Genomic DNA, 19,313 nt, shown 5'->3' on the forward strand with positions numbered 1-19,313 from the left:
CTACCTCTCCCTTCTCCTCTCCTTCCTCCTCTCACCCCCTTCTCTTACAATACCTCCTCTCTTTTTTTTTCTTTTCAGATTCACTTCTCGTCTTTCCCTCTCTCTCCTCTCTCTCACCTCCCCCTCTTACCTCTCTTCTTACCTCCTCCTCCCTCTCATCTCTCTTCGCACCCCTCACCTCTCCCTCCCTCCCCCCTATCACTCTCTAGTCATCCATCCCTCTCATCTCCTTGATCAATCCCTCCCCCACTTTCTCATCTTTCCACCCCGATATCCCTCTCCCTCTCCTTACGGCCGGTCACCTTCCCTCTCACCCCCCTCCCCCATATAGTACCCCTCCCCGTCACCCCCCCTCTAAGGTGGTGATGACAGGTGGGGACAATAATTAGTCTAAGATGTGAGGGTTAAGTCCTGGGTGCTCGTCTCACCTGCATAAACCAGGAGGGTCAGCCCGGGGCCTCAGCCTTGCCCAACACTCATCATTTATTCCTGCAAGTGTCACTCCTCTCCCTCCCTCCCTCCCTCCCTCCTCCATCCCACCTCCACCCTCCCTCCACTCCCTCCCTCCCTCCCTCCTCCTCCCCTTCCTCCATCCCTCCCTCTCTCCATCTTTCTTCCATCCTTGCTTCATGCTTTATCTCCTCCACCTATCCCTCGCTCCCTATTTCCCTCCTATTTCCCTCCCCATCCCTCCCTCCCCCTGGACCTTGGCACCTCTCTCCTCCCTGTCTCCTACTCAGTAAACATCTTGGTCACAACTGTCGCCTTTCAACTTCTACCTTCGGTGAGGCCTCTCTCCCTCCCTTCACCCCCCCTTTCTTTCTTCTCCCCCTAGCTACTTGGTACCTTCTTCTACCTGACACTCCCTGGCACTCGTTGGCACCTCCTAGGTAAATATTTTGGTCAGAAGTGTCACCCAGTAATTACTTCTTCGGTGAATCCTACTTTCCCTTCTTCCCCTTCCTTCTTTCCTTTGCCTCTTCCCTCTGTTACTTCTTCTGTTTTATCTCCATCCCCTCCCCCCCCCTGGCACCCCTTGAATCGACAACTGTTAATATCTTTGCCAGAAGCGTCACTCTCCAACTCCTCCTACCCTTCATAACCCCGCTACCCCCCCTCCCTTTCTTTCTCCCCCTAAGCACATCCTTGAGTGTCCCTTTACACCTTCAATTCCCTTTACACCTCTTACACGTTCGTATCTTCTTGTCTCCCTTCCCTCCATCCTTCCCTTCCAAATGTTCTCTCTGTCATCCATCATAGTCTCCTGTCAGGTGGCCCTCAACAGTGCCACTCCCTGGGCCCTCAGCTTGGTACTGCTCGGTCCTCACTTACCTGTAACAACATAGGTAATGACGTTCATTACCTTGTTCCACATCCTGTTCTTTCCCACTCACTCCTCCCTCATTTCTCCATCACATCACCCTCATTTCCTCTCACTTTTCACTCACCTCACCCTCACCTTTACCTCACTTCCCCCCCTCCACGTCACCTCCCTCATTTCCCTTTATATCTCAACCTCTTGAACACGCACACTCTGGTTGATGATAATATCACACAGACCATCTACACTGATGGATCTCTAAACACCGCCTGTGGGAGGCCTGGAAGTGCTATTGTTGTGACTCAACCTGCCGGTAATATAATTGAGAAAGGAGTTAGAATTAACAACTGGGCATCCACTCTACAAACTGAATTAGTTACCATATTCACAGCTATTAAATTCACTGAAACCACTGTTACTGACAGTCTCATCATCACTGACTCTCTATCCTCACTACTTGCCCTTGGTACCCTCGACTCAGGTTGTCACGCTCTTGTCTCTGAAGCCAGACACAAATATGCGTGCCTTGTTGACCGGGGTGTCAGGGTCAAACTATTGTGGATCCCCTCTCACATAGGCCTCATAAAACATGACAGAGTTGATGCCCTCGCCAAACTCGCGTCTAACAAAGACACCGTTGAATACAATTTGGGTCTGTCAAAAAGAACCCTTCAAACTGTAATTAGGAAAGAACTTATTGGTGAGTTTGACGTAAGTAGACAAGTGCAAACAGGCACTAGTCGATCCATAGGTTACCATGATGAGATGTATCAAGTGAAACATGTATATGGAGCAAGTAACAAGATCACTAGATTACAAGATGTTGTAACCGCTAGATTAAGGTTAGGATATAAGTACCTTTGGCAGTATGTTCCTCAAGCAGATGTAAACAAAACTAAATGTAAAGTGTGTGGCCATACATATGGCCACACACTTGAACACTACGTCCTCGACTGTGTGAAGATAGAACCTTTTAGGGACAGGTCCAAGCACACTGTGTGTGAAATGGCACAACACTTCATCTCTAATGGCAAGATAGCCGACATATTAAGATTGTATCCACTTTTTTGCACTTAGTAACTATATCAATTCTCATGTACAGAACCAAATACGCAATGTGCTTGAATACCTCCCACGTAAATGTGAATAACAAAGTGTGAGGCCAGACATACTGCCTCACACGCCTGTACTCACGCATTTGTGAATAAGTTACCCTTTATGTATAGAACTAAACAAATAATGTAAATGAAATACTGTGTAACTTTCGGTGCCATAATATCCTGACAACGGGGGTTAATTATTATGACCCTTTGTAAACCCTACTCTGCAATCCTTTTGCGCTACCGCTCACAGGATGAGTGTGGGCTGCACAATAAAGTAGCCGCTGCAAGCGGCAAAATCAAAATCAAAATCAATCCCTTACGGATACAGGATAATTCTCAAGTGACTTTCTTTACAGATAAGTTACCTCTTCTCCAGGTGACTCTCTCTTACTATATCAACACACGAATTCCTCTACCTTATAAACACATGACTCCCCCCCCATACCCCCTGGAACGTGCCATTTTTCCTCCTGCAACGCCAACGTGCCCTTTAACCCCCCTTGCAACGTGCCATTTACCCCACCTCTGCAGCGTTCCCTTTACCCCCCCTCCTACAACATGCCTTCTTCTGCAACACGCTTCTTGCAACATCTGGTGTGTCGTTGCAGCTTATAAGAAAAGATAATTGATGTTAAGAGATTTTGTCAGGGAGTTTTATCTTTTTTGTCGTGTCAACTCACTAAATGTCAATCCTGCCCGAGTGACTGACTGCGTGAGTAACTTGGGGTTAGGTTGCTTGTCTGTCTCTACCTGTGTGTGTGTGTGTATTGTGTGTGTGTGTGTGTGTGTGTATTTACCCTCTCAACGAAAAATACTATCCGGGAGGAATCGAACCAATAAATGGTGTTCTTTTTCTTAGCCACAAATCAGACGATTTCAGTGACACGAACAGGTAGATATTTAGGTTCCTTCTTGTGTGTAGTAGTGAAGCTGCACGGCGTCCTAACTCACAATATTGAGTGGATATAACACAGGTGTGGGGTGACAGGTTTGGGGTGTGTGAGTGGGGGTGAGGTGTATGGGTGGGGGGAGGGTTGGAGTGGTGGGGAGGGGTGAGGGTGTGTAGGTGGGAATAAGGGAAGAAGTATACTGGTATATATGTAAAAAGTATGTGTGGTGTTGTACAGAGTAGTGTATGTGTAATAAAGGTGTGTGTGTGTGTGTGTGTGTGGGGGCAGCTGTCATCTCTGTGCGCTGATGTCATAGATCCCGTAATTTTCAATCAGGACCACAGATCAGCGTTACTAATATTTAATCACTTTCTTGCCGCGTGGACACCTGGGTGACGACACCAACAGGTAAGGCACAATCGGGGGGAATCTTAGGGTTGATGCCACCGAATTTAATCAGTGTTCTGACCAAACTTCAAATAGGAATAATTTTAACCAATTTAGTTTTTAGTTCTCACATTTTTTTTTATGTTTATTTTCTTTAATTAACTTTGGGTCTGTTATATGTGAGGGAATTTTTATTTACCTTCTGTTTCTAAACGTTCAGGAATTATTGGTAAAACCGAGAGAACTGTTTGGTGTTGTGCTGGAGGGAAAAATAATACATAAAGCAAATTAATCTACAGAAGATGAATTAACTAAGGTGAGGTTAAGGTAATTGAATTTCATTGTTTGTCACTAATACAAATACATCGTGGAGATTAACTTATATCAAGGCGTATATAAGGACGATGATTTATATACACAAAAACATTATATATTGTTGCTTTTTAATCCGTTAATATTGTAAAGGATTATGCACACGACTCCCGCCACTGAAGGAGATTTCACCTTCAATACCAATCATATTACTCTACATATTTTTCCTTAACCAAGTTCTATGGCACTCGCAGGGGTTAGTCTCACCTGTATACCTTTGGTCTGGCTAAGGCACAAATTCCTTCCTCCTCTCACACAGCAAAGTGCATTTAGCCTCACCTTGTGCTCAGGGAGTGTGGACATGTTCCCTCACTGACGAACGACACTAGGCTTAACATATCCCTTAGCTGAGGTCATCCCTTACTGAGGTCGTTTTATGTAATATTATTCCTAGCCGATGTCAGTCTTATAGCTAAGTTCAGCCTCAGTTGAATTCATACCCAGTTTAGGTTATACTCCCAGATGAGGTCATTCTTATCTCATGTTATCCTTGAGTGAGGTCATTCTAAGCTGAGGTCCTCATTCCCAGCTCACGTCATCTCCAGTAAGGATTAAGCCCAGCCAAGCTCCTGATCAGCTCTGCTCCTCATTCTTATACCAATTCAGGTCATATCTAGCTGACATCATTAACGACATTCTTAACTACAGGTCATCCTCCCCAGCCCAGGTCATCCTCTCCAACCCTTCTCCCCCACCACATCCCCACTCCAGGTTCTTACTCCATCCCTACCTCAAGCTCTTCCCGTCTTCTGGCTTTTCCCCAACTATAGCACCTCCCCACCACAATCTCTTCCCCCACCCTAAAATCCTCCCCACCCCACCCCAAACTCTTCCCACTCCACCCCGTCCCACCCCAAATTCCGCCCCTAACCAAATTCCTCCCCACCCTAACCTTCAGCTCTTCCCCAGGCCAGGTCATCCCTCGCTGATCTACCCGCTCAACTTCCCCTTCCAATTTTGTGAGGTTATGTCCGTGTTGGGTGAGCAGTGACCAGAGGGAGGCGGGACACACCATGATCCCTCCAATGCTCTGGATTATCTACAAAATTTCGCTTCGTTCTTATTTCTGATTGGGTGAATTTTCAACCCCGAGCCAATTCGCGCGTTGAAATTACAATGGGGGAGAGGAGAGAAAATATGGTGTGTGTGTGTGTGTGTGTGTGTGTGTGTGTGTGTGTGTGTGTGTGTGTGTGTGTGTGTGTGTGTGTGTGTGTGTGTGTGTGTGTGTGTGTGTGTGTGTGTGTGTGTGTGTGTGTGTGTGTGTGTGTGTGTGTGTGTGTGTGTGTGTGTGTGTGTGTGTGTGTGTGTGTGTGTGTGTGTGTGTGTATGTGTGTGTGTGTGTGTGTGTGTGTGTGTGTGTGTGTGTGTGTGTGTGTGTGTGTGTGTGTGTGCGCGCGCGCGCGCGCGCGGGGTTATCAAGTAATATTGCAGTTGGTGTTGGTTTGACCACTCAAATATTGTATACGATTGGTCAGCAACTTCACTTTACTTCCCTCACCCACCTTCCCCCTCTTCCCCCCTCCCTCCTTTCCCCTCCTCTCCCCCCTCCTCCCCTTGATTGTGATTGAATTGAGAAAAAATTGTTTTTTGTCACTTTTTTGTTTATATATATTGGTTTAGGATGTAGATGGCCAAGACGTCAATAATGGTGATGAAACAGTATACTGTATAAGTGATGAATATACTGCATAAGTGATGAAACAATATACTGTATAAGTAATGAAACAATATACTGTATAAGTGATGAAAGAATATACTGTATAAGTGATGAAACAATATACTGTATAAGTGATGAAACAATATACTGTATAAGTGATGAAAGAATATACTGTATAAGTGATGAAACAATATACTGTATAAGTGATGAAAGAATATACTGTATAAGTGATGAAACAATATACTGTATAAGTAATGAAACAATATACTGTATAAGTGATGAAACAATATACTGTATAAGTAATGAAACAATATACTGTATAAGTGATGAAAGAATATACTGTATAAGTGATGAAAGAATATACTGTATTAAAGAATATACTGTATAAGTGATGAAAGAATATACTGTATTAAAGAATATACTGTATAAGTGATGAAAGAATATACTGTATGAAAGAATATACTGTATAAGTGATGAAAGAATATACTGTATAAGTGATGAAACAATATACTGTATAAGTGATGAAACAATATACTGTATAAGTGATGAAAGAATATACTGTATAAGTGATGAAACAATATACTGTATAAGTGATGAAACAATATGCTGTATAAGTGATGAAAGAATATACTGTATTAAAGAATATACTGTATAAGTGATGAAAGAATATACTGTATGAAAGAATATACTGTATAAGTGATGAAAGAATATACTGTATAAGTGATGAAAGAATATACTGTATAAGTGATGAAACAATATACTGTATAAGTAATGAAACAATATACTGTATAAGTAATGAAACAATATACTGTATAAGTGATGAAACAATATACTGTATAAGTGATGAAAGAATATACTGTATAAGTGATGAAACAATATGCTGTATAAGTGTTGAAAGAATATACTGTATAAGTGATGAAAGAATATACTGTATAAGTGATGAAAGAATATACTGTATAAGTGATGAAACAATATACTGTATAAGTGATGAAACAATATACTGTATAAGTGATGAAACAATATACTGTATAAGTGATGAAACAATATACTGTATAAGTGATGAAAGAATATTCTGTATAAGTGATGAAAGAATATACTGTATAAGTGATGAAACAATATACTGTATAAGTAATGAAAGAATATACTGTATAAGTGATGAAACAATATACTGTATAAGTGATGAAAGAATATACTGTATAAGTGATGAAACAATATACTGTATAAGTGATGAAACAATATACTGTATAAGTGATGAAACAATATACTGTATAAGTGATGAAACAATATACTGTATAAGTGATGAAACAATATACTGTATAAGTGATGAAACAATATACTGTATAAGTGATGAAAGAATATACTGTATAAGTGATGAAACAATATACTGTATAAGTGATGAAACAATATACTGTATAAGTGATGAAACAATATACTGTATAAGTAATGAAACAATATACTGTATTAGTGATGAAACAATATACTGTATAAGTGATGAAAGAATATAATGTATATGATGAAAACAATATACTGTATAAGTGTTGAAACAATATACTGTATAAAGTGATGAAACAATATACTGTATATGGATGAAAACAATATACCGTATAAGGATGAAACAATATACTGTATAAGTGATGAAAGAATATACTGTATAAGTGATGAAACAATATGCTGTATAAGTGTTGAAAGAATATACTGTATAAGTGATGAAAGAATATACTGTATAAGTGATGAAAGAATATACTGTATAAGTAATGAAACAATATACTGTATAAGTGATGAAACAATATACTGTATAAGTGATGAAACAATATACTGTATAAGTGATGAAAGAATATTCTGTATAAGTGATGAAAGAATATACTGTATAAGTGATGAAACAATATACTGTATAAGTGATGAAACAATATACTGTATAAGTAATGAAACAATATACTGTATAAGTGATGAAACAATATACTGTATAAGTGATGAAAGAATATACTGTATAAGTGATGAAACAATATACTGTATAAGTGATGAAACAATATACTGTATAAGTAATGAAACCATATACTCAATAAGTGTATTTCACATATGTAGTATGGCATATATACACGCCATACACATTCATTTATCAGTATGTGTATCTGAGGCGTGTCTGTATGTAGCAGCCGACGGAGTGAAGGACAACAAGGCGAGGTATATAGTTACTGTGGTACTTAGACCGGCGCAGGACGTCCGGCTGGCGTGTTTAATTAAGGGGAACACGGCCGTACGGAGCCACCCGGGCATTGGCTCGCCTTAGATACCGATGGCTCGCTTCTGGTATACATAAGACATGGTCCCAGCGCGGAGCTCCCAGCCCTTGTCTTACACTTGGCACCTCTGTTAATATTGTACAGGTATGGGCGTCTCGTGGTCGGCTGGGAGGGGGGGGGAGGGCGAGGAGGAGGGAGGGAAATGGTAGTGGTGGTAGTGGGGATGAAGGAAGGTGAGAAATGGCGAGTATGGGGGGAGAGGGAGATGGTGAAGGTATTAAAGACAAGGGTGAAAGAATTAACGAACGAAGGGGAGGAAGTTTGAGTCATGATGAACAAGGGGTAGAGAGAGAGAGAGGGTCGAGGGTGTGAGGGATGAATGGTTGGTAGCATGGTTACTGGGGCCTCACACTTGACGAGTTTGGAGTCCGTAGATGGATATTAAAGACTTGAGGGAGGATTGTTGAGGGTTCTGACCTGTTGGGTGCTCTAGTCTTTGAGGTGGGGGAAGTGAAGTGGTCGGGGAGGGATGATCTATAGCCGTGGTTATCAGTGTCTACGGTTTAGAGGAGTGATGTTATAGGTGTAGTGTGTGTGTGTGTGTGTGTGTGTGTGTGTGTGTGTGTGTGTGTGTGTGTGTGTGTGTGTGTGTGTGTGTGTGTATGTGTGTGTGGGGTGAATTTTGGGGAAGGACGTTGTATGCATTAAGAGGACGTAGTTAAGATGTGAATGGGTGGCGTCTAGGAGGTGGGTGGCTGACGTCCTCTACAATGCAAGGTCAGTGTAAGTATTCAGCCTGAGGTGAAAGTAAGGTCCTTGAGAAGCGAGTCTGAACCTGCCAGGCTGGCCTACCACCACCACCACCACCACCACCACCACCACCATCATCATCATCATCATTACCATCAGCCCGGACCTCCTTCTCCTGCCCCCCCTCCCCCTCACCCCTTTCCCCCCTCACCCCTCTCCCCTCTCCCCCCCTCCTCCTCCCTCTGCTCTTCTGCAAACAACTAACCAACACCAACTCTTCTTTCTCCTCTTCTTCTTCCTCTACCTCCTCCTCCTCCGCCTCCCTTCTTCCTCTACCTCCTCCTCCTCCGCCGCCTCCCTTCTTCCCTCGGCCCCTCTCCACCGTCCCCATAAGACATTGACAAGAACGCCTTCTCCACCTTGCTTGCCCCATCCAATATGAAGAGGAATTAAGGCTTTTGCTTGTCCGTGAGGAGTGGGCATCCATGCATATGTCATGGGCTCGGCTTCCCCCACACGTCAGCCTCCTTGTCCCGTGTATAATGAAGGGGGGAGACCAGGAGGTTCTACGCCTCCTGGGGATGTCATCAACGTGCGGCGCTGCTCCTCTATACTGCACAGCCCCCAAGACTTGTGTGATTCTCGCCTGATTAGCGTCGTCGTCGTCATCGTGTCAGAGATAAACATAAAATCTCCACCGAAAAACAATTATATTTCTCTCTGTTATTTGGCTTTTTATTATTATTATTATTGAGAGGACCGGGGGTGCAAGGGACCGGGGGGGTTAGGGACCGGGGGGTAGGGACCGGGGGGTAAAGGTTCAGGGGTCTTCTAGAGAAAAATATAATATCGTTACAGTATTGTTGTTTTTTTAGGGAAGTTTGGGTTATGTTTTTGGTTTTCAGTTCTATCTCTCAATATCTCTGAGCTCTTGCTACATCACCTCCCTTAAGGCCTGGGTGACTCCATTCTATACTTACCGTTATCTCGGAGATGTAACACAAAACTCCAGCGATTAAAATTGTTTTTGTTTTTCTGTCGGTGATACAAGTTTTGAAAATGTTTGTAGTCGTGGTAGTCTGGTTTGATTGATTGTGGTTGATTTGTTGTTTAGTGTGTGTGTGTGTGTGTGTGTGTGTGTGTGTGTGTGTGTGTGTGTGTGTGTGTGTGTGTGTGTGTGTGTGTGTGTGTGTGTGTTGTTTTATCCTCTTTAGATGTGTGTTCGTTCCACTTGCTTCACACCTCAGCTAGAGTGATTGTATTTTCGTTTCCCGTTTTCGGGAGAAGTCATGGAGGAAAGACATGGTGTGGTGTGGCGTAGTGTTGCGGTGGTGTGGTGTGGTGTAGTATTTGGTGTTGTGGTGTGTGGTGGCGTAGTGTTGCGATGGTGTGGTGTGGTGTGGTGAGGTGTGGTGTGGTGTGTGGTGTTGGTGGTGTGTTGTGGTTTGTTATGATATTGTGTTGTTGTGGTGTGGTGTTGTGTTATGGTGTGGTGGTGTGGCGTTGCGATGATGGTATACTGGGTGTTATGGTGTTGTAATTGTGGTTTAGTGTGTGGTGCTGTGTTTTTGGGGTAATGGGTTTGTTGTGTGGTGTTTTATGATGTGATATAGTGCTTTGTGCTGTGGTGTCATGTGATGTAGTGTACTGTGGTGTAGTGTGGTGGAATGTATTTGTTTATATTGGGATGTAAATGGTTTTAAGTGTGTGTATTGTGTGTGTGTGTGTGTGGTATAAATCAAGAATAATTGTATAGTTTTTTTCTGACTAAATAACCACTTCTGGATAATTTGGAAGCAAGTGTAAATATTTCCCAATTAATTAGAGGCTTCTCAATAAAATGAAGAACGTCACTGTCTTTGACCCCAATTAATCGTTGTTAATTAAATAGAAACGACTGTGTTGTTTACCTGAGAGTTTCCAATTAAATACCTCTAGACAGAATGAGAATTAGTCTGTGTTTATTTCCCAATTAATCTCTATTTGCGTAATAGGATGGGCTGAAAATATTAACTAATTATCTATACCTTCAAATAAAGTCGAAATGGCTGTGTAGGTTTTCCAATTAGCCCCTTGTGGATTAAATAGGAAATGGTGCATAAATTAGCTAATTATTCTCTTCTAAATATCATAGAAAGGGCTGTGCAGTTCTCCCAATTAGGTTCTTCTGAATAAAATAAAATCGGCTGTTTCGATTACCCATTTCCCTCTTGTAGATAAAATAGGCTTAACTACGTCTTTCTCCCAATTAGCCTCCACTAGTTAGAATAAAAATAGGTACATAAATCTCCCTAGATGAAATAAGAAGAAGTCCGTATATTACCCAATTTATACCCCTTTCAAAAATATATTAAAAATTGGCACTTAAACCACAACCATCACCAATTAACCCCTTTCTCCCACCACTCCCATCCCCCCCCTTCCTCCCCCATCACCACAACACCCCTACCCCACCACACTGTCCCCATCCCTCCCCCACCACACCGTCCCCATCCCTCCCCCCACCACACCGTCCCCATCCCTCCCCCACCTGGATAAAATAGGCATTCCCTGACCCATTACAGGTAGGCAGTAGCAGGTAATATTCTCAACACTATGATAGACCGACAATTACACAAGTCACCGCTGAAAAATTGAACAGAATCTCAAATATTAAAGTAATGGGGCCTGTGTGACGGTGGGGACCTTGGGATAGCATCTTCTTCCCTCTCACTAACAGCCTTATGGTATGTACTCATAAGGTTTATTATCTTCACCTGTACTCTCTTAAAGTTGATGAGGGTAATGTGATTTGTTTATAGGCCTTAGGGTAGGAGGAAATAGAGGTTATTATTACTGAAGGTTCTCTGAGGTTAATGGAGGCTGCGGGTAATACTTTAGTTGAGGGTTATGTCATTATTATAGGGACCCTTGTGAGTCCTATAGGTAAAGGTTATATTAGCGTGTGTCGTTTGTGTCATTCATAAGGCAGATGAGCTTTATTACCCTCTCTCTTAAGATAGTAGGATATAAAGGTTATTTTTGTGTGGAGTGTTATTAGTATGAAGGATGTTAATTAGACCTTTATGACATCTGATGATAGTGGTTATATTACACTTACAGGGATGGAAGATGATGTTATTAATGAATGTCTTATGGCAGTAATTAAGCTGAAGTTAATAATTAAAGATCATTAAAGGTCATTTGAAACACTAATTATTATGGGTTCATTTAGCATGGGTGGTTATGTGTCGTATTGTATGTATTTTTAGTATACTTTTATATGTGTGTTTGTGTATGGTGATTGGGGATTTTGTTTGGTGATTTATTGAATGGTCTTTTGTTTTTATTCTTGAATTTTGGTCGTTATTGTTATTGATGATGGTATTATTAATTATTATTATTATTATTATTATTATTATTATTATTATTATTATTATTATTATTATTATTATTATTATTATCAGTAGTTGTAGTAGCATTAATGGTGGTAGTAGAAATATTTTGTATTACTTTTTAGTTGGATTGTAAAGACAGTAAGCACACACACACACACACACACACACACACACACACACACACACACACACACACACACACACACACACACACACACACACACACACACACACACTGGTACTTTCTACATTAATCGTCCCCTCCTCTTATTCTCTCTCTCTCTCTTACCTCGTTATTCACCCCTTTCTTTATCCCCACGGTATTCTTCCCCCACCTATTTTCCCAGTTATCCGTCTCTCCTTTTCATGTCGTCATTCGTTCCGTCACTTCTCCTCCTGTTCTTGTCTCTCTCTCTCTCTCCTAATTCGTCTGTCAAGCTTCCAAACCCTTCTTTCTTTTCTTTCCTTATTATTCTATTTTCTCCTGTTCCTCTTGTGTCTTCTCCCCTTCTCATCCTCCTCCCCTTTTTTTTTTGCTTTATCCTTTTATTCCTCCTTCCTTCTGTCTATACTTTTACTATTTCCATCTCCCACCCTCTCTTTTCTCTCTTTCTTCCACTATTACACCTCCCTTCCTGCAATTCTCTTTCTCTTCCCTCTTCTCTCTCTGTCAACCTTTCTACCTCCCTTCCACGCCCTTTTCACTCTTCACCTGTCTCTATTCTCCCCTCACCCTGCTTTACTTCCTTCTCCCTTCACCACCTCCTTTCCCTTCCCCCTTCACCACCCCTCTCCTCCTCACCACCTCCCCTTCCCCTCACCACCTCCCTTCCCCCCTCACCCACCTCCCCACCACCTCCGCATCCCCCCTCACCACCTCCCTTCCCCTTCACCACCTCCCTCCCTTCACCACCTCCCCATCCCCCTCACCACCTCCCCTTCCTCACCACCTCCCCTTCCCCTCACCACCCCCCTTCCCCTTCACCACCTCCTCCCCTTCACCACCTCCCATCCCTCACCACCCCCATCCCCTCACCACCTCCCTTCCTCACCACCTCCCCATCTCCCCACCACCTCCCCATCCCTCACCACCTCCTTCCCCCCTTCACCACCTCCCCTTCCCCCCACCTCCCCCTTTCCCCACCAACTCCTTCCCCCCACCACCCTCCCCTTCCCCTCTCACCACCTCCCCTTCCCCCCTCACCACCTCCCCCCTTCTCCCCACCACCTCCCCCTTCCCCTTCACCACCTCCCCTTCCCCCTCACCACCTCTTCACCACCTCCCCTGTCCTCTCACCACCTCCCTTCCCCTCACCACCTCCCTTCCCCCTCACCACCTCCCTTCCCTCACCCTTCCCCCTCTCTCACTATCTAAATTAAATCACACCTCTTCATAACAATTCACTATGTTGTTAAGCTGTGAGAGTTGTGAGTTAAGGGAGGAGAAAAACAGAATATAAAGACTGGATCTGTGTGCTTGAGTGCCTGAAACACACACACACACACACGCACACACACACACACACACACACACACACCCTTTCCCTACATCTTCCTCCTCCTCCTCCTTTCCCATTCCACTCACATACCCCCTCCCAAGACAGTGTTTTTTTTAGAGGGCGGTTGAGTGAGGAGGAGGGGCGGCACCTCTTTTCTCTCCTCCCCCCCCACCCCTGCCAGCTGTCCCCATGGCGAGATTGATGTAAATTTCGCAGCCCCCTTGAAAATTACTCTGCCGCCATGACACGAAAAATACCGTCGTTGATTCTAAGAGTGCGCACGGAACACCCCCACCTCTCTTCCCCCCTCCCTCCCTCCCTCCATCCCCCCACACAGTCGGCCCGGGGTATTACTGGGATTATTGACCACTACCAAGATTTGCTGTCTGGCCTGTATCTCCTCTCCCCCCAACCCCCAGTAATCCTCTATCCCCCTCCTTCCACCCCCAGACCTTCCCCAAGCCCCCTTCTCGCATGTCTTTGGATATTCAACTCTGAATTGTCGGCGATGACGGCAATTGGACGTAGGAAACAGCTAGACTTTGTTGTATTATATTGCGTAAAGGCGGGTCATAATGGGTCCTGTGATTTCATTTTTTTTATTATTATTATTATTATTATTGTTATTATTGTTTCTAGGAATTTTATTATTTTGTGGTGTGTTATTACCTTCCGTAGGGACATAAGACTGTGATATACTGACTGTGAATCCATTTGTTTTATCATCTGAGGAACAATGTCTCAGACGAGTTTAATCTCCTAGATGAAAGACGCCATTGTTGTGGTTTTTAAAGTCACAGCTGATGAATGTAAACAAACTGTGATGGCGGGAGAGTAATGTGGCTCTTTAAATTTAATTCTGGGGTGGATTTATATTGTCGTTTTTATTCGTTAGTTGGAATTTTATGATTATTTTTGTTAGTTTCTGTATGGTTTTATTCACTCACTCACTCACTTACTCACTCTCACTGCAATAACAGATGTGCATTACCATGGTGTTTACTTTTCACAACGTAGACCCCATATACAGCTCTCATTGACCCTATCCCAACATCAGACCCGTAACCAACACCTCCTCAGCAAAAAATCCTACACCACGTTATCCTGTCACTTACGCCCACACCTTACTGTAAAACCATAAATTTTATACCTTTATGGCGTAATGGAACAGCTAACGCGCCATTAAACCCCTTACTTTACCGACTAACTTCATACATTTGCATAACAAGTGATGATCGGCTGGTTAAATTCCGAACCCGAACCCTTAATTGAAGCCTGAATTCCGTGTTGGTGTAATGTGTTCAGATCCTATGTTAGGTTTGGTAATAGACGACGTATTAGAGTATAAGGTTTGTGGGTCTTCTTCAACTTGTAGGCAAGGCGGAAACTGAGGCTTTTGTGTGTCCGTGTTCCTGTGTTTCGTGTTCTGCCGTGTCCGTGTTTCCCTGTGTTCGTGTTTCCCTGTGTCCGTGTTTCGCCGTGTCTGTGTTTCCCTTGTCCATGTTTCCCGTGTCCGTGTTTCCCCGTGTCCGTGTTTCCCTGTGTCCGTGTTCTGCCGTGTCTGTGTTTCCCTGTGTCCGTGTTTCCCCGGGTCCGGTTTCCGTGTCCGTGTTTCCCCAGGTCCTGTGTTTCCTCCTGTGTCCGGTGTTTCTGCTCGTGTCTGTGTTTCCCTGTGTCCATGTTTCCTGTGTCCGTGTTTCTCCGTGTCCGTGTTTCCCTCAGCCTGTGTTTCCCTGTGTCCGTGTTTCCTGTGTCCGTGTTTCCCTGTGTCCGTGTGTTATTGTGTTCGTGTTTCCCTGTATTCGTGTTTCCCATGTCCGTGTTTCTGTCGTGTCCGTGTTTCGCCGTGTTCGTGTTTCCCTGTGTCTGTGTGTTATCGTATCTGTGTTTCCCTGTGTCCGTGTTTCCCCTGTGTCGTGTTTCCCTGTGTCTTGTGTTTCCCTGTGTTCGTGTTTCCCTTTGTATTTCCCTATGTCTGTATGTGTCTATGTCCGTTTATTCATTGAGTCTATGCGTCTTTATTCCTGTGTTCTTCTTAGTTATCATTGTTTTCCTCCTCATTTACCTTTTACCATCTCCTTCTTTATCATATCTGCCTTTCACCCCATGTTTACTGTGACTCCCCTGCTCTTCACTCTTCACAAATTGTCGGTCCAGAGCTTCAGTAAGTGAGTAAAGTCGGAACAAAGGCATAAAATTTCCTCTAATGCAGCTGACAATTTTTTGGGGTAATCATCCAGGGTCGGTTGATAGCGTGGTGTTGTATTATCCGAAGCTTAAATAATCCCGGATATCTAATTAACCGGTAGCGTCGATTTTCCGGACTTACGAACACACACATCGGTTGTACTTGGTGTTATTTTATGTGAGGAGGAAGGGGCTACACACACACACACACACACACACACACACACACACACACACACACACACACACACACACACACACACGCTGGGTTTTTTTTTTCGATGCGTTCTTTTAGGTTACCGTAAGCGAATATTTTAAGGATTGTGGTTTAATTGTTTTCTTAAGGGATTTTAGGATAGATTTATTAGCATAACCTTAAAAACATTTACCTAGACCTAATTATTACCTTAAATAGCACCTTAATTATTTTTAAATATGTCTGTAGATTATCGTAATTGTTTATAGTAAATTATTTTAAGGATAAATTATTTTAGATATTACCTTAAATGTCAACAGTCAATTAACCTGGATTATTTTAGGGATATTTTTTTAGGATAATATTACCTTAAACGACACTAGTCAGTTATCATGGTTACTTTAGGGTCAAACGAATCAATTGACGCATGACGCATCTCCAACGACGCACTACGCACTTCCAGCGATACACGACTCAATTATCTCACTATAGTGGCTCAAACTATACCTTTATTTCACTATAGTGGTTCAAACTATACCATTATCGCACTATAGTGGTTCAAACTATTTTCACTATAGTGGTACTACACCCTTATCTCACTATAGTGGTTCAAACTACACCATTATCGCACTATAGTGGTTCAAACTACACCTTTATCTCCTATAGTGGTTTTACACCTATAGAATTCCAATTAAGAAATCATAATATAGAAATATATAGTTAGATAATATAGAGTTAAGTTATATCATGCTATAGAGGACTAAATGTGTCTCATGTTACTGTTGTGAAAGATGTAAATGTGAATAAAGTATACAATTGGAGTTTTATTCACATACACAATAATGAAGGGAGAGATCAAACCACACCACAAAAAAGACTGCCTAACCTAACCTAACCTGCCTAACCTAACCTAACCTAACCTAACCTAACCTAGCCTAACCCTAACCTAATCTAACCTAACCAACCTAACCTAACCTAACCTAACCTAACCTAGCCTAACCTAACCTATTAACCTACCTACAACTTAACCTCCTAACCTAACCTACCTAACTCTAACCTAATATAACTAGCCTAACCTAACATAACCTAACCTAACCCTAACCTACCTAGCCTCTAACCTACCTAGCCTAACCTACCTAGCCTAACCTTAACTTCTAACCTAACCTATAATTCTTATATAAATAATTATAGGAATTGAAGTATCGTGTAATTTGATATTTATATGTTAATGAGATTATATAATATTAATATATCTGTAATGCAGCTTTCTGTTTTATATAAATTAGTTTATTGTGCTATATAACCATTATATAAATCGATCATATGAGATTCAGTGATATTATCATTTGGTGTTTTTTATATGACTTCACTTTTTTATTATGTGATTGTATTAAAGGGATTAATTACCTTTTGTATATGATAGTATATAAATTACTAATCGCTATTGGATACTTCTTATATAAATTCATTATATATATATTGTGAGACAAGTTAATGTTATGTTTATAATTTTTACAACTCGCCATAATTTATTACAACTCGCTATAATTTGATACAACTCGCTATAATTTGATACAACTCGCCATAATTTGATACAACTCGCTATAATCTAATACAGATCACAATTTGATACAACTCATATTGTGCAAACTCGCTATAATTTGATACAACTCATGTAATTTGGTACAACTCGCCATAATTTGATACAACTCGCCATAATTTGATACAACTCGCCATAATCAAATACAACTCGCCATAATCTGACACAACTCGCCATAATCAAATACAACTCGCCATAATCTGACACAACTCGCCATAATCTAATACAACTCGCCACTGCATATAAATAACTTACTTCTTGTTGTTATATGAGACACGTTTCTCTTATTATACAAATGACTAAATCATATAGGATGGTTCTTATATATGTTGATGATATAGAATTATGATATATTACGTTCCTAATCCACTATTTCCTTCTTGTGTTGTAGATGACTTAGTTTTTTTTTGTTTGAAAGCGATATTATTTTCTATATGATATAGGAATTGGTGAACTATATAGGCTCATTTTATAGACAGATATTTATAAGGTATAGGTTTAAACTATATTATAATTTATATAAACAAACGACTATGTATTTCATGTTAGTTATTTTTAAGGTGTTTTTATATATGAGAATTCTGTATATACTATAAAAAATGTATATTATCTAACGTTTAAATATACAAACTACATCAATTTTTATATATTGTTATAATATTTAAGTATATCATGATTTGAATGTATATAAATCGACTCGATACATCATATAAATTCCTGTCAGTTTTGAGAGACCATATACTCTTGTTCAGTGTTATATAAATTGATCTATAAATTACTAAAGTGTCACCTATTGCCAGAGATGATAACTTATGGGAAGGACTGAAGCCATGCTGTAAATTATGGTATATTTTACTCCACCCCTTCCCCCCCCCCCTTTCCTCTCTCCTTCCCTGTCTTCACCTCTCCCTCCACCTTCCCTTTCTACCGTGCCCTCTCCCTCCCCTTCCTCCACCCTCCACCTCCCTACTCCCTCCTCTTCCCCTCTCCTCTACCCCTCTCACTCCCCCTCCCCTCCATCCCCCCTTCCCCTTCCCTACCCCCTCCCCCCTCCTCCTCCCCCCTAATGTACAAAGCGCACGGATAACGCTGGTAAATTTGTCAGTGTTTCTGTGAGTGTCGACCATCTGTCTCTCCCTCCGTATAATTACATTCGCTTAAGTTGTGTTTTGTACTTTAATTTCTCCCCCACTGGTATTGGCCATTACTGTGATGTATAACCGAGGGCGCGTTCCTAGTCCTCATTACACTTTGACGTAAGGTTCTTGGCATTTCTGATCCTATCTTGCTATTTTTTATTATTATTTTTTTCTTCTCTATTGCTAAATATTTTTGTGTATAGTTATCATCAAGGAGAGAGTTTTAACTAAAGGTATGTTCAAATTTTAATGTTATTTTAGATTTTTTTTTTCATACGATCATGACTCCTCTAACCCCTCTACCCCCCACCCCCTACCCCCCACCCCCCTACCCCCCACCCTCCTTCCTTTCCTTCCTCCCCATCTAAAAAAAAAATCAAAATAGTCTTTAAAAACTCAATTTAAGGGATAACTAATTGTTTTTACTTTATCATTTATTGGTGTAATTATTGAATTTTTTTTAATCATTATTTTGTGCTGTGTTTTTATGTATAAGATTCCATATTGTTATCATTAAGTTGCATCCATATTTTTCTTTTTATTCCTCTTATCTTTCCGCTTCTTTGTTCCCTGTTCTGTTCTTCCATATATCTTT

At 41.7% G+C, this 19,313-nt stretch overlaps 1 protein-coding gene across 2 annotated transcripts in view; it reads right to left on the reverse strand.

Moving 5' to 3' along the window:
- Positions 1-19,313, reverse strand: part of LOC121877917 (T-cell leukemia homeobox protein 3-like) — a 117,573-nt gene that overhangs the window by 11,703 nt on the left and 86,557 nt on the right. The window lies entirely within an intron of this gene.

The sequence above is a fragment of the Homarus americanus genome, unplaced genomic scaffold (assembly GCF_018991925.1).
Source record: "Homarus americanus isolate GMGI-L3 unplaced genomic scaffold, GMGI_Hamer_2.0 scaffold42391, whole genome shotgun sequence".
Lineage (NCBI taxonomy): Eukaryota > Metazoa > Arthropoda > Malacostraca > Decapoda > Nephropidae > Homarus > Homarus americanus.